Genomic DNA, 6492 nt, shown 5'->3' with positions numbered 1-6492 from the left:
AGAACTCTTGTCCATATTCTCTACTCATCTGCTTCTAAATATCAGGGGACATGCAAATGCAGCTCTCTGCCTGCTGATAAAACAACCACAGGCCCTGATGTGGGACTTCTCAGAGGACAGTACCCGTTTCTGGGGTCTCTGCTGTTAATATTTTGAAAGCAAGAGCTAGTCCAGAGGACACATAATGAATTTGGTACCAAACGTGGCTTTCATTTTGGCCATTTTACATGGTAATCATTGTAGAGCTTGCTGTGTGTGTGTATAATTGTGAGTGCATGTGTTTGTATGTAAGTCATCTAATCAGAGTGTCTGTTTGCAGGTGTTCAGTGTGAGGTGCACCTGGTGTAGTCTGTGGGCGATCTGAGAAAGCCTGGAGAGTCTTTGAGACTCTCTTGTGCAGCTTCTGGATTCACCTTCAGTGACCATGGATGAGCTGGGCCCGCCAGTATCCAGGGAAGGGCCTGCAGTGGGTCGCAGGCATTAGTACTGGTGTTAGTACATACTATACAGATTCAGTAAAGGGCCAATTAACCATCTCCAGAGACAACGCCAAGAACACGCTGTATCTGCAGATGAACAGCCTGAAAGCCGAAGACACAGCCATGTATTACTGTGCAAGAGACACAGTGAGGGGAAGTCAGTGAGAGCCCGGACACAAACTTCCCCTGGTGGGAGGATATTGGTCTCCAGGGGGTGCGCAGGACCCACAAAGCACAGGACTCAGACCCAGGAGCAGCTGGAGCTTCAAGGCTGGTTTCCTGTGGTTATATGTGGATTCTCAGAAATCTCAGTTCCTTGTGCGAAATCTCTAATTTAAAAAATAATACTTCTGTGCCTACTCCTGGCATCTGTGAATTCAAAGTTATATTGTAACCAAAACTATATTCTGTCCCACAGCAACAATCCGCTTCTTAACCTTTAAGGACAGGAAATGACTTTGCCAGCGGTCCCTGCATCAGAGTTCTCAAGACGCTCAGATAAAATATTTTCCAATCAGACTTCAGGAAAATGGTGCCTGGGTAAAGGTATCTATTAAGTGTTTGAGTATTGGCTGAAAGTCTAACAGTATGTTCTTTCAGCACACTCTGAGGAATTCTGGCAATCATCTAGCTAATAATTTAATAAAAGATAGGCAGTCTGCCTATTTTATATTGAATTGTTTCTTCAAGTGACACAATTTTTGTTGTTGCTGATTTTTGCTTTTTTTGTTTTCCTTTTTTTTACCCCAGGGTAGAGTGCGAACGCAGGGCTCTACTACCACAAATTATTCAGTCAAGTTTCCAACATTTGGGGAAATCTCAGGGGTCAGGACAGCTTTGGTTGTTTTTCCTAACCTTTGTGGCTGTGTGTGTGTGTGTGTGTGTGTGTGTGTATCTTTTCTGGAATCCCATCTGAAAATACATAAATTCGCCAACTGCATTTTATTATCTGGGTGTTAATATCCTATATCAGTCTATCCTTCAGAACCTGCAGCCCATGATAGTCCAGGAAACACACTACCTTTTTGTGAAAATTCAGGATTCAGGGAGAGCTTAGGGCCAAACGGGATCATTCAGTTCTTCATGCTGGATGTTGTATCTTCACCTTCACAGCCCCAAAGAATGTCGGCCACTCCTTCTGGTTTCACCCAGAGGGTCCACATTTGTCCTATTAATGAGCTCATCCTCCTCCTGGTGGCTTTGCTAGTATTTTGTTGTTTGATACCGGTAACATTCCCAGTATCCATTGACACACAACCTTAAGTGAAGAATTTCAGCTATTTTGGTATAAGATCCTGTATGAAATGTAAGATTAGGTGTGAATAACTTTATTAATGATGACTTTGTGGATACTACATGTCTTCCTGTGTCAAAGGTAATTTTTTTAGTGTTGCATGTACTCTTTCCACACTAGAATAACTCTTGAGTAGATGTAGGAGTGTAGTTGTCAAAGAAAAGTTCTTCCTTCTTAGTGACTTACAAAAGCCACTCCTATTTACAGCACACATTGAATGGGAGCTATTTTTGGCTGAATTCAATGAGATTTCTAGATTTAGCTGACCTTCAAATATTTGAATATCTAATTTTACATAATCTATTGCAGAGAGAAAATGTGTATCTGACAATTTAAATGCTCTTGGTTTTGTTCTGAGTATCTTAGAAAGATATAAGTCCCTGAGAGGAGAGGACTACTGCCTTTATTCCCAAAGCTGTTCTCAAACTTAATTTGTGTCTCCCTCCTCAACCATCTTCTTCATCACTTTCTGTGGCCTGAAAGAATAGGCCTTGTTCTTGAAGAATGGAGAAGTCACGGAAGGGAATGTGTTCTATGAGGAAGCAGCCAACATTCTCATCTCAGATTGACCCCTTTTAAATTTTATTACAAAGTTACCACTCACATGCAAATCTGCACATAGTCCATTGGATATAGTCTCATGATGTATTTACTCAAATTTAGCTCTTATTCTGATTTAATACACCTGGGAAAATAGGCCTCATTGCCAATATGTCAGTTTCTTCCTCTTCTTGGGGAAACTCTCAGAGGTGAAACGCTCAGGGATTGAAGCATGGGGTTTTGTGACTGCTTTATCTGTGAATCAGGCTCATTCTCTCCAGGAGAAGCATATGCAAATAAAGGCCCTCCTTATGCTGATAAAAAAAACACCCCAATCCCAACAAAACAGTTCTTGGAGAAGATCCTCAGTACCATAATCTACAAGAGTCGCTGTTCTGAAATTTGTATGAACACAGAATCATCATGGAGTCTGTACTAAGCTGGGTTTTTCAGGCAGCTATTTTAATAAGTAATGCTATTGAGAGCAAGTGTGTGTGAGTGGGTATGAGTTGCACACAGTTGACATGTGTGATCGTTTTCATGACCGGCATATATTTTCTTTGAAAATGGCAATTGCAATGTGCAACTGGTTGAGTCTGAAGGAAACTTGAGGGAGCATAAGACATTTTTGAGATTCTAATGTGCAAACTCTGGATTTACATTTAGTAACATTTCCATGACCTGTATGAGCCAAGTTCCAGGCCTGCAGGGTGTCTTATTAGTACTGTTGATATCACATATTGTACAGATTCCATGAAAGCTGGTTTACCATCTCCAGAGACATTGCCAAGAACACACCGTATCAGCGAGAGGACAGTCTAAAAGTCAATCACACGTCCATGTATATTGGTGGGGAAGAAACACAGAGAGAAGTCAAAGTGAGTACAGACACAAACCTCCTATGCAGGGAGGGAGCTGTGTTGCAGGGCTCTGTAAGGGCATGAACAGAAGGAATGATTCTGGATCATGTGCATTTGGAGAGGGAGTTTCTAGTCTGGATCTCTATTGTGATCCAGGGTTCTTCATCTCACTATTTCACACGGGAATTTATGTTTTGTTTTCTTTTTATGATTCAGTTCCTACCCTTAATATCTATGAATTCAAAGTTGTATTGTAAGAAAATAAAACATTCTCATAGAGAGAAAAACAACCAACCAAAATGAGCTTGTCCCATAGGGAGTAGAAATTTTCCAGGGGTGATCAGCGTGTATTTTGAGAAGGTCAGTGTTTTAGTCCTGGTGGACTGGAGAAACAAATTCATAGACACTCCTATGTGTATAGGAAAAAGCTTTATATAAAGAGCAACGGTATATTGAGAAAACACACCAGTCCAGTGCAGATTAAACCCATAAGGCCAATATTAGCCCATATGTCTGATACCATTCTGTAAATTCCTCTTCAGACTCATGCAATACATGATACAATGCCAGGTGCAAGAAAATCACAGGTTAGTGGGTGGTAAGTCTTGTGGATCCAGTGGCATTAGAAGCATCTTGCTGCTGGCGTGGGCCTCCACGTGGCTCCTCCAGCTCCGAGGTTCTGGCTGCCATTAGCATAGCTCCATGTGGCTTGTCAACAACAATGCCTCACAGGGAGAGAGTGTATCTAGCCTTCAGTGAGCTATTCATCTCCTTTGCACCTCCAAATGAGGTCATTAAGGCGTGACCTGATTGACAGGCTAGACTGCACCCCTTCGCAGGTTCACAGGAGATCATGTAACTGCCACAGTCTGAATATCTTTCAGGAAGACTCAGTGGAGTGCTAACCGTTAAGGCCTCAATTAATGGCTGTAAAGTTGGTGGTTTGAAACGTGGTGTCATTTATTCAAGTACAATATATTGTAAAAAGTTGCTTTCACCCAAACTAAAATTCTGTTGACATTGATCAGTTCCAAGTCATAGTAATCCTAGAGGACAGACTAGAACTGCTCCTACAAGATTTCCAAGCCTGTATTTCCTTATGAGATTATTCCACCACAAATTCTCCCACACAGCAGTTCGTGGGTCTGAATGACTGAATTTTCATTTAACAGCTAGGCAAGTCATGACTGTCCCATTAGGATTGGTAGTTCTTACTTATCTATCAGTTATTTTTAAAAAATATTATATCCTGTCAAACAATCTTCATAGTTTAGAATTATGTTTTTCATCAAGCCTTGCTGTTTTTCATCCAGATTCTTCCCCTAGATCAGGGGTCAGTAAATTTCTTTTTTCAAAAAGACCTCTGAAAACTATAATTGATTATTCCATTGGTCATATAGACTTGGAGACAATTATTCAACCTTACTGATTGTGAAAACAACAGCAGGAAAGAGAAAAGGGCATAGCTGTGTGCTAATAGAATGTTATTCACAAAGACAGGCACTGGGCCATGAGCCTGTTAACCAAAGCCCTTCAATGAGGGTCTGAGTAAGTAACAGATGATCTTCTGTTTCTTTTCTAAAACAGTTTTATTGGAATTTCATGCACATGATATAATTCAATCATATCAAGAAGAGGCATATACCTGTCTTGATTTTCTCTGCAGTAGGAGCAGCTTGCCTGCCACTACCCCTCATCCCCTAAAAATTTTTGCCAGTGCCAAATTCTTCTCCACTCATCCCTTGGTCAGGAATGCCTCCCAGCTGATGAGGTGTCCCATCTGTGGCGCAGAAACATCCTAGACACTGACAGAAGAGCGCTTCAGCAGCTTGGCATCCCTACATTCCCTGACTTGATTGATCCCTAGTCACAGCTTCCAAACCAGCATATCTCAAAGGACATTGACACAGCAGCCAAGCTCATTGGGGCTGCCACAGTTGGAGTGGCATCTCTGGAGCCCGCATTGGGACTGGGTTTGGGAGCCTCATCCTTGCTTATGCCAGGAACCCTTCTCTGAAGCAGCCGCTCTTCTCCTATGCCATCCTGGGCTTTGCCTTCTCGAAGGCCCTCGGGCTTTTCTGCCTGATGGTGGCTTTCCTCATCCTTTTTACCATGTGAAGGAGCCATATCTACCCCCCACATTTCTCTGTCCCAAGTCTCTCTGCCCAAAATTTCCCTTCCCTGCACCTCCCTGGACAGCCTGGGGAAAATAATTGGCTCAAGGTTTGACAGAGACAAATAAATACTGTATTAATAAAGATGCTTCTTTTTAAAAAAAAGTGGGGGGCATACAATCATCATCACTATCGATTAAATTTTTTCTTCCTTTTGTTCATATCATTACATTTTTGGCAAAATGTACACAGGAAAACATTCTCCAATTCAACCACTGTTATATGTACAATTGAGTATCTTTGATGATACTTTTCATGTTTACAACCATTATTGATATCCTTTTCAAAATTATCCCATCACCAATAATATAAACTGAATTCCCCCTAAGCAACAACCATTTCACCTTCACCCATGGTAACCATTGGTCAAGCTTTGTTTGTTTTTATATAGTTTTAAAAATAGATGTATATAATATTCACATATCAGGCATCAAAGAACAAAAAAATCATATAATTGGGTGCATACCTCCATGATACAATCACCGTGGACAAACAGGTGCATATGCAAATGTGGTGAACAAAGCTGATGGTGCCGGCTATCAAAAGAGATAGTGTCTGGGGTCTTAAAGGCTTGAAGGTAAACAAACGGCTAACTCAGAAGCAACAAAGCCCACATGGAAGAAGCACACCAGCCTGTGTCATCAAGAGGTGTGGAAGGGATCAGGTATAGGCATCATAAGAAAAAAAAAATCTTACCAGAGTGAATGAAGGGGAAAGTGCAGAGTGGTGACCCTAAGCCCATTTGTTGGCCACTGTAGATCCCCTTGCAGAGCGGTCTAGGGGAGGACTTGAGTCAGTCAGGGTGTGATATAGCACTGATGAAGAATACAGCTTTCCTCCAGTTCATAAATGCTTCCGCCCCTCCCTCCACCCCAACCCACCCCACTACCATGATCCAAATTCTACCTTGCAAGTCTGGATAGAGCAGAGGATGTACACTGGTGCAGATAGGAGCTGGAGGCACAGGGAATCCAGGGAGGATGATACCTTCAGGACCAGGGTGTGAGGGGTGATACTGGCAGGGTAGAGGGTGAGTAGGTTGGAAAGAGGGAACCGATTACAAGGCTCTACATGTGACCTCCTCCCTGGGGGACAGACAACAGAAAAAGGGGTGAAGGGAGACTCTGAACAGGGCAAGATATGAC

Source organism: Tenrec ecaudatus, chromosome 8, assembly GCF_050624435.1.
Source record: "Tenrec ecaudatus isolate mTenEca1 chromosome 8, mTenEca1.hap1, whole genome shotgun sequence".
Taxonomy (NCBI): domain Eukaryota; kingdom Metazoa; phylum Chordata; class Mammalia; order Afrosoricida; family Tenrecidae; genus Tenrec; species Tenrec ecaudatus.
Note: the sequence above shows the minus strand (reverse complement) of the source record.